Raw genomic sequence first — 11,292 nt, forward strand, 5'->3', positions numbered from 1 at the left:
AGGCAGCGCCAGACAGGCTGTCTTGAAAATAATGGATGAGCAGTTGGTCATTGTCGGTATGCGTAGACCTTTTTCTAGCATCCATGACCAAATGGCTAAGCGGACAGCTATTCCCCTTGTATTTTTCAAAGTTAGGGACCTTGAACTTCATCGGAATCTTTACATTCGGGACCAAACAGAGCTTAGAGGCGCACTTCCCAAACAAGTCCTTCCCTCGAAGGGCCTTCATTTCCTTCCTCAAGTCAGAGAACTGGTCTCTCATCTCGTCTAATTTTACATACACATCCGGGTTCTCAAAGGCCTCAGAATGGTAGATAGTCTCGTCAACTCGAACTTGAGGAATGGGAGCTGGAATAGGAACAGAATTAACCACTGGGGGTGGCACCACAGGGACCAGGCTAGATGCCGGCTGAGCTTGCACTTGCGGATGATATCCTTCGGGCATGAAATTATGGGGCATCCCCCAAGGGTAACCGGAAGGCATAACATTGACTTATCCCATAGAAGGGGTTGGTATAGAGGTAGGAGCTACATCCTGTGCTTGATTGGATGCAGACGCTTGGACATTTACAGCTTGCTTTTGAGCTTGGAGCAGAGACTCCACTAGAGCAGATAACCGGCTGACTTCTTCTTTAGGTTCTCATTTCTCGTTCTCTAGTTGTTCAGCCATTGCTTTGACGTTTGCGCGAGTGCCGTATGGATGCGTCAGCTTGTCTTCAAAATAAATGAAGAGCAAAGAGTTAGACCACTGTATCAAGAGCTCGGAACCAAAACCTGCTTATGCATATGATGCATGCAATGCTCGTGCATATGCTTTTATTTTTTATCGGCGGAACTTTATAAGGATCTATTTGCAAATATTTTGAAAATATTGAACTTTTTGAGACATATGTGGAATACTCATAGCAATATAATATTTGGAAACTTTTTACACCAAAGAAGTAGTACAATCTCGGTAACCAAATACAATACAAGATAAAAGGAGAGTAAACATCCTATGGAGCCCTAGAAGCAGTCGTCTAAAGCCTTCGAGATCGGAAAATACTTCGCACAAAGCTTCTTCACCTCTCTCTCATAAGTTGTTTCCATGCCGGCCTTCTCCTTGGCGAGCTGATCATATCTCTTCTTCCAAAACCTAGACGAGTGAGGCAGGAGAGAAGTAACCACATCATCGGGCTCATCAACAACCTTATGCTCTAGAAACTCGATCAATGCATCCTTATCCTTGAGTTGATGAAGAATCTCCTCACGCTCACGAACCCAAGCACGCGAACGGTCTTCGTGTCTCGACTCCTCTACTCCTTGATTAGGGAGGGTTGAAGGCCTAACCATAACCATAAGGGTAGGTCTCGGATACTCATACGGCATGCGGTACTCGAGGGCTCTTTTCCTTACCCAAGAGGTGTAAGGCTCCAAAGCAACACAGTTCCTCGGACCAAGCTCATTCCTCCCTTTCCTATGAACCTTGCGCCAGGCATGGACCATCCTATCCTTCAGGTTTTGGGGATCTTTACCCTCTTGAAAGAATAAGCATTCCAACAAAGTGTTGTTAGGTTTATCCTTTAAGGGGAACTTAAGCTGACGGCGAGCCAAAGCATGATTGTAGTTAATTCCACCACATGTACCAAGAAGAGGTGCATTGGAGAACTCACCACAAGAATCAATAATCTTAATGCCATCATAAACATGATTATACCAAGAGATATCATCACTAGTGAGAGACATAAGTCTCGGGAACCACCGTAGACATCCCTTGTTCTCCTTAAAGGCAAGCGTCTGAGGCAAGTGCAAAATAAAACACTTGTACAACAGAGGCAGGCAACATACAATGGAACCACCACCCTTTGCATTCCTCATATGCAAATAGAAATAAGTGTCACCCAACAGAGTCGGAACGAGATTAAGAGAAGAGAAAATCCTAATAGCATTCACATCCACGAAGTTGTCGATGTTGGGAAATAACACTAGCCCATAGATGAGGAGTACAAATATGGATTCAAAAGCTTCCTTACTCATGGCCTTCCCAAACAAGGTAGCTTAGGCAATCCGAAAATCAGACAGGAGACCTTGAATTCCTCCCTTGGTAGTCATATTGGCAACAATGTCGGATACCTCCACATGAAGCATGTCAGCAATCTCTTGAGAAGACGGAATCTTCGGCAATCGGTCAAGAATAGGTATACCCACATGATAAGCGTACTCCTCCAATGTAGGCAAAAGCTGGAAATCCAGAAAAGTGAAGCACCGATACAGATGATCGTAGAACTACACCAATACACTCATCAGACCCTCATCCACCTTGGTAGAGAGAATAGCTAGAGCTTCCCATGGCGAGCTTTGAACTCCAAGGGCTCTAATACATAAGATGTTAGACGCCTTAACTCTCTCAAGTCGGGTTGTCTGAAACTGTACTTCTTCGTATTCCTTCTTTGCTTATCCATGTCTGAAAATTTGCAAATAGACCTTTTAAGTTCCTTGCAAAAATCTTATTGTCGATGACATGAATGCGGATGAATGCATGGATGCATGGATGCAACAAACACACTCAAGGATCAAGCAAGTCACACCATACAAAGGTCACGGGATGGCTCAAGTCATCATTAATATCAATCATCTATTTTGGTGGATTAGATTTTACACCATATCAACACCCAAGATCCATTGATTTTGGGGATATACGAGAACGTATCGACTGCGAATCACGGGTTTGTTGTGAGTCACGAGCATGGAGTCTCGGTTAAGAGCCACCCAACGAGAGTGTACTACGGTTAAACCTGACAATCTTGTTCTAAAAGGTTCCCTTAGTCATCATCCCATCTTTCAGATATTATCGGATAAAACGACTACTCGTCCTCCAAAAGTATTCTCGAGAGGGACTCTTATGAGTGTAGTATCACGTAACAATCGCATCAAGTCTTACACTTGAACGACCTTCACACTACGTCCTAAAATAGGCCAAGATGGGCTAGGTATCTAAGGTCCTTGGTTTCTAGGGTTCATATTGGAAAGAGTAATGCCTAACCACGACTACTCGTGTGACATTAGTGATCCCAATAAGACCTCCACCAAGTGAATGGACTTGCAAGTTAACTTGTTAAGGACTAACTCCACACAAGTCAACAAGACTATGCCATTCTCTTACCATAACTGCACTCGAGTTCGGGTATAGAACTCATCTCACAAGAAACAACCAAGCATACAAGCAATTAAAATATCAAGCAATTCATACATTACAAACAGTACATTCATCCTAAATTTGCACAAAAATATGCCATAAATAAATATAAACATACAACACATACAAGCAAAAAGTAGGCTAAATCCACGGGGCTTGGATCCCCAGCAGAGTCGCCACTTCTTTGTAGCGGGGTTTTTGTTACCTTTAGGTTTATTGACTAAACCAAAAGTCAACATACAATTCGATTCGCCACTGCACTTTTATTTATCCAAAGGAAAGGCTAAAAAGCGAACAAAAGCCATGTAAGAAGTTTTTCAAATCAAAAACTAATAAAAATGTCAGAGATCTAGGTAAGGGGGTTGGTTATGAAATGGGAAGGTTTTACGCACCCAAAACATCCTCAGTACTCTAAGGGAATGCTTTTTGCAAATATGTGTTGTTGGTTGGTATTTGTGAAAAAGATTTGTGCAAAAGATTGGAGGGATGAGAAGAGAATAGATTATAATTACAAATTTTATTGTTTGAATGGATGAACCCATTGCCTACGTACCATCACAAAGGAGGATCAAAACCTCGTAGTTCGTGGTGAAAATTTCAAAGATTGGTGAATTGGTTTTAATCAAATCCTTAAGGTCTTTTGTTATCACAGAGAGAAAACTCAACCTAAACCAACAATCCATCATGTGATGAAGGCTTCAACATGCTAGTGAGGGGTTAACCCTATAATAAGCACAGAAGGCTTATAATCCAACACTAAGGATGAGGTGAGATTTACATCAACCACTGTGATAACTCAAACCTATGACTAATGTTTTTGAAAAGAGTTTAACAAGTGGCCATTGGAACCACAAAACAACTTGAAATGGGTTATATTTACAAGTTAAATTTATTTACAAAATGAGGTCAAAGTTGGATTAAAGTTTATTTACAATGAGTATTTATGAAAATGGTTTTGAAAAGTCAAAGGCCTAAGGCCTAGGTTTCTAATTTGAAATAAAGTCAAAGTTTTGAAAATGATTTTTGGCTTGGTTAGAGGGGGGAGATGAGATAAGGGTTATTCCTAAAGCATACAAAGATAAGAGGGGAGAGATAACCCTTGGAGTTCCTTTTCTTGGAGTCATAGAGATGACTCAAGATGCTCATTTCCTTTGGATTTAGCACACAAAGCAAGCAATCAATAATTTGAATTCAAGCTCCTAGGATCTCCATTTGGCTTGGCTCTTAACTTGGCTACTCATGGCAATTGTCCTCTTTTCCCAATCTTAAGATGAGATTCCTATCAAACAAAAGCACACATTAAAAAGCTCACAACATAATAAAGGGAATGGACAAAGAATAAGTTTGAGGAGAAGTCCTTTGAGATCAACTTTGAATTTTAGCATTCTAAAGGCATGAGGCCTAGTTGCTCTTCAACATATTTTGCATTCTAAAGGCATGAGGCCTAGTTGCTCTTGAACTCCTTTAAGCATGGGTGAATCCTAATTCTAAGTCCTTTCTCCTTTTGTATTTTGGTTCACATCAAAACAAACACAAAACAACACAAAATAACAATATATTTATATCCAATAATGGGCTCAAATGAGCAAAAGAAAGATGACATAAACATAAAATATGTGCTCAAGTGAGCAAAATGAAAATCAAGATGAATAATGAGCAAGAAATAAATGACATTAAAAGTAAATGATAAGAATTTAAAAGCTGAAATTAGACTTAGTAGTTAGTAGAGTTATGTTAGCTTGTCATAAGACAATGTAGCGCTATGTTAATCAATCGTAAGTGGACTAATATAGTAACCACACCTATCTGAGGCCGGTCAATAAGAATATAGGCAAAGAACACAAGTTAGAGGTCGTGACTAGTAAGCCAAGCTCCATAAACTTGCCATGCCAAATAAGAGGGGAAGGGCCTTGTATTGACTTTTGGTTATTTGCTTGACCAAGAAGTAACCTATCTTTGACACAAAATAACTCACTTGATCATGGATCAAGTTGAGTTTGGTTTGGATGAAAGAAGATTAAACTTCTATTTGTCAAGACCAACCTCAAGACTTTAACTCATTGGCCATTGAGGAAAAGAAAAGGACGAAGATGAAAGGGAGGGGGGTAAGAAGACAACGACCAATCCCAATTGATCAAGGGATAACTCATCCTTGATCAAATTCAATCATCTCTCTAGGTGATGATCCTTAAGGATTCTCAAACCACAAGATCCAATGAATTTGATCAAAGTTGAAATTAATTCAACCTTGATCAACATCAAACAGAAGAGGAATGAATATAACAAGTCAAGAAGTCAATACTATTTTTTTGGTAATTTTTGAATTAAAAGAAAATACAAATAGAAAACAAACAAACAAACTTGAGCCTCAAATTCAATTCAAAACAACTTCAATAAGTCCAATTAAATTTTCATAGGTTCAACATAGTCAAACAAACTTTGACTAATTTTCTCACAAATTTTTAAAGCCAGAAAGCAATTAAAATCAATTAAAAACAACCAAAAATAGCATAATATGAATTGCAATCTCAAATAATCTCAAAACAAACAAGAAATTGTTGGGACTATTTTTCATTGACTTATCATGATCCATAGATGTTATGAAAATATTTTTGTATTTTTCTAAAGTCAGAAAGCATTTTAAAATGAATTAAAATCATTAAAAACCAAATAATTCATGAAAAATATCAAATGAGGTTACAAAAACAATTAAAAATCATAAGATGAAACTAGATTTTTCAAGAAATTTTTTAAAGTTGGTCCCATATTTTTCTGACCTCATATGATTTTTTTATGAATTATTGAAAATAGAACGAATTAAAAGAAAATAAAGAGAAAATGAAATAAAGCGAAAAAAGCTGAGCCACCGGATCCGTCTCATTAAATGACGTGGCGTGTTACACGGCCTGGATCTGAGGTTGCATCATGTACTCAAGTCAATAGCGAAACACAATGAACTAAAAAAGTAATTAGAATGGATACACGAGATTAGATCGTGAGGGAGAGATCCAATGGCTGTGATCAATACACGTGGTGGTGGTCGTGGAAACCACCACCTTCTCCGATCAACCAAGCAGAATCCGGCCAGAAATTGCAAGAAAATGAATCTCATCAAAATGAAAAACAAGGGCATGGAAATGAAGCTTATGTGATGTAGATCATCACTGTACCATTAAATTCCTCTCATTCTTCCTTTATTGAGAGAGAAATGAAGGAGAAAATCACGCTATCCACACGGATTGATCTTGAAATGGAAAATTAAATGCACCAAAGGTTTGCCTCAAGTATGAGGACTTCATAGAACCACAAAAGCACAAGAATACTACATTGAATCGTGAGTTTCAGATCCAAACAGTTTGAGCTTATACCTTCAAAATTTTGTGGGTTTCTGGCCACGAATCCTTCAAGATTTATGCTCCTTTTTTATCTCTGAATATAGGGAAGATGATTGGCTAAGGAATCTAGCTTTGAAACTCAACTAATGTTGCTGAATTTCAAGCTCGAAAATATTGAAAAAATGGTGAATGATTCCTTTGGTGAGGGTTGTGGTTTCAATTCAGAAGCATGTGGGATCTCCAAAGGGTTTTTAAATGAAGGAGTGGAAGCCCTTATTTATAGGTAAATGCATATGATCATCACACTTTGCTCATGTGCATGGGAATTGCAATTTTGAATGCATGGGCCTTTGTGGACGTGTGAGAGACCCATGAATGGTTGAAGGGACTTGTTGAGCTCATATGGAAAGCATATGGTCATGCACATGGAATGGAAAAGGCTTGCATCTCAAGTTTTAACATAAAATGTCAAAAATTCACATAAATGAAGAAAAATTTGAATCTCTCAAATGGTAGATCCAAATGACTATTGTTAGTAATAGTTGGAAAGCTCTTGAAATGAGGAATAAAAGTTATGTTGGGAAAAAAACCATTTGACATGTTAAAATTGATCAAAACTGGCTTGGAAAGTTCAAGTGTAAAACATGTCCAAATCACTTTTAAAAAGTCAACCAAAAGTAAGCTTGGCCAAACCCCTCTGACCTCATGGTACAAGTTTCTAATGAAACAATATCCAACATAAACGTTGTTTATATTTTCAATATAGTCAATTTAGACTCAAATTTTGCATCATTTGGATTTTCTATGACAAAGTTATGGGCATTTGAAGTTGGGTACTTTTTCAAATGCAATGAATTAGGTCAAAGATGACCTATAATGTTTTGCAATGGAAAATGTATTTCCTTTAGGATTATGAAATTTTGTTCAACATAAAATTTTAATTAGACATCTCAAGATTTCCAATTCCTTTGGTCCCATCTCAAAATCATAAAAATTGAGAAAGTTATTCCCTTGGCAAGTTAACCCAAAATTAGGGTTTTAACCAAAATGACCTATAATGTTTTGAAATTAATGATGATATTCCAAGATTCAAATGGATTTTTTGTGAACATGAAAGTTGTTCATATGGTTCTTAGGAACATTTTTTCTTTTCGGGTCATCTTCATTTGACAAACACATCAAAAGTTATAGCTCGTTGAAGCTCCACTTAGTTAGATGACTTGACTGGTCAACTTTTCAAGGTCAAACTTCCAATCTTGATGAATAAATGATTGATGGGCCTCAAATAGGCTCATATATGCATAAACTGATAAATGAAAGAACTTCCCTTGATTAAATTTGATCAGAGGTTGAGATTGCTTCATGGGCAAGACACAGTCAAAGCATAGTGAAATTAGGGTTTCCTTGGGAAACAATCTTCAAGCCCTTTGGGTTATCTTGATCAAATTGGCAAATTGAGATACTTGGGAGACATATATGATGATTAGTAACTTTTTGGACCATTGTCATGCTTTTTCTCATTTTCATCTAGCCATTGCATTGGGCTTATGAGCCTCCTAGGAGCATTGTGGAGCACATGATCACTTGCTTCAAAACAAAAAGAGTTAGTGGCATATTTTTGTGCTTTTGGTTAGTAATCAAATAAGAAAATCAATAACATACAATACAAGCATTCTTGGTGATCTCAAATCACTCAAACAAGTCCCAACCCTAGGGTTAAGGAGCCAAACATGCTATGATCCTTGAGGCAATGGACTTGTGCAATAACATGATGCCATGAGGGATCTTAGGGTTAAAATTAGGGTCTTACAGACATGAGACCTGGGAATCTCCTTCAATCCACTGAAAGGTACCATATCAGATACGGGCATACCCAAGAGATGGGCATACTCCTCTAACATGGGTACAAGTTGATAATCAGGAAAAGTGAAGCATTGGTAGAGAGGGTCATAGAACTGCACCAAAACACTCAGAAGTCCTTCAATCATATCAGTAGATAACACAGACAAGATCCTCCCATGACGTCTCTTGAAGTCCAAGGGATCTAATACAAAGGATGAAAACTTCCTTAGCTCTTTCAAATCAGGACATCTGAAACTGTACTTTTTAGTGTTCCTTCGTCCATAATCCATGGTCTGAAAGTATTTGCAAAAAAGACCTTAGTTCCCTTGAAATTTATTTTTCTATGATGACTGTTATGATGCGCATGAATGCATGAATGCAACAATCACACACAAGGTAAACACAAATAAATGTCAAGGGATGGATCAAGTCATCAACAAGATAAATCATCCATTTCGGTGGATTACGGTTTTCACCTTATCAACACCCAAGTTCCATTGATTTTGATGAGACTGATCGGATCAACCAAGAATCAAAGGGTTTGTTGTGAGTCACGAGCATGGAGTCGGGTTAAGAACCATCCCAAAGGAGTGTACTAAGGAAAAAACCTGTAGAGCAGGTTCTAAAAAGTTACCAAAGTCTTGATCTCCTATATCAGATACTATAGGTTAGGATGACTGACTCATCAACCCATAATATTCTCAAGAGAAACTAGTCTGAGTGTAGTATCACGTAACAACTATATCAAGTATACACTTGAATAGTCTCCGCACTACGTCCTAAATAGGCCAAGTTGGGTTAATGTTCAACGATCCTTAGCTTCTCGGACCCCCAAATTAGAGAAAGTGATGCCTATCCACAAATTACTCGTGTGACATCAATAACTCTAAAGAGGTCTCCACTGAATGGGGGATCTCATGTCAACTCTTTCAGGACTACTCCTTCAAAGCCAACATGACTATACCACCCTCTTATCTTATATTGCACTAAAGTTCGGGTTAGAACTTATCTCACCACATAGAGATCACAAATCAAAACAGACAAAGTATCTCACACAATAATATATACAAAGAAACATCAAATATACAAATTATACATATAAAAAAGTATGCTAAACCCACTGAGGACTACACCCCAACAGAGTCGCCACTTAATTTCTGTAGCGGTAAATTTGTGACCATCAAGCTATGGATAAACTTGACGTCAGTAAAACCAGAGTCGCCACTGCACTTTTATTATTTCCAAAGTAAAAGGGAAAAGTATGAACAAATCCCAAAGATAAGAAGTTTTCAAATTAAAACTAATAAAATGCCATATATTACAGGTAAGAGGATTGGTTACACAGAGGGAAGATGTTAGCACCCAAAGTGTCCTAGGTACTCCTAGGGAGCCCTTTTTTGTGTGAAAGTGATTTGGTCTAAATTATGTTTGGTAAAATATAAAGTGAGGGGATTAAAAAATGTATTCATTAATTCTATTTTTGTGTTTGACAAGACCTTTGGTCTTATGCATACGTACCAACATAAGAATGTGGGATCAAAACCCTGTAGTTCGTGGTAAAATTGAAAATTAAATGGACTAAGGCCAAGGTTTCTAATCATTAAAACATGTCTAAGTTTGAAATCATAGGGAAAGAAGGTTTTTGAAAAGAGGGAGAAATTTTGAAATTAAAGAAGTGGGAGGAGATGAAGGGACTATCCTAGACAAAAATTAAAAGTTAAAAGTTGAAAAGATCTGACCAATGGGATGCAGTCCAACAGACAAGAATGTCATATAGAAACCCATTTTTCTTTGAACTTAAGCAAGCAACAAGCATAAGTAATATCCAAGAAAATTATATGAGTGATAAGGCATCAAACAAAGATGTCCATAATATCCAAGCAAGCATTCCAATAGCTAGCAGTCTTCAATGTCTTTCAATGTATCATATGAAATATTCCTTGATCAACTCAGAACAATCATCAGACATAGACAATAATAAAAATATAACAATTAAACACAAAGACAAAGTAACAAACGAATCAAGGGCATTCAAGATCGTGCATCAGATGAAAGGCACTGTTAAGGATAACTTAGTCTCAAATAGTGGCATTGGCCAAGTCCTTTAGCATAGGGAATGTTGCATAATTCTAAGTCCAAAACTTCAGATCAAGTCCAACAGTCCACCAAGATTTTTTTTAGGGTTTTTGTTGTTATTAGGTGTTTTAAGGTCCTAAGACCACAAACAAAAACAAAGATAAACAAACAATATATACAATCACAAGATATGGCTCAAGTGAGAAAAGTGAAAAAGGACTAAAGCATAAACAATTTGCATGAAATGTAAATGGCAATGAATGATAAAGGTGCTGAAATTTAAATTGCATAAAGTAAATGACTTGAAAATAAAACAACATGAATAAAAGTTAATCAAATGTTAGTCAAAGGTTAGTGATGAGTTTTAATTGATTAAGCCATTCTTTGGAGAACACTCAATAATTCATTCACATGTATGAACTCTTGAACCAAGACATCATCTATGAGAAGGGCTCCAACCTGGATAAATTAACAGGTATCCCACTAGCTATCATGAAAGGAAAAAAGGTAAAGTTTACACACAATGTCATGAAGAATGGGAGACTTACAATTTCACTTACTAGAATGGTATGCCTTGAGGGACAAATTTAGCTATACGTTAAGAAATCGTAATTGGACTTATGTAGAAGTCATAACTATCTGAGACCGGGCCATAAAAATGTAGGTGTTAATGCATGTTAGAGATTTGGTACAAAGAACCAAACTCCTAAAACATACTACACACTAAAAGAAATGGGAGAGACCTATCTCAGTCAGACTTGTATTGATTCATCTGAACAAGGTCATTGATGAATCAATTAGCATTTAGACATAAAGATATTTCATTGGTCAATGATGGATTGGGAACAAATAGGGATGAAAATG

This window comes from Lathyrus oleraceus, chromosome 2 (assembly GCF_024323335.1).
Source record: "Lathyrus oleraceus cultivar Zhongwan6 chromosome 2, CAAS_Psat_ZW6_1.0, whole genome shotgun sequence".
NCBI lineage: Eukaryota > Viridiplantae > Streptophyta > Magnoliopsida > Fabales > Fabaceae > Lathyrus > Lathyrus oleraceus.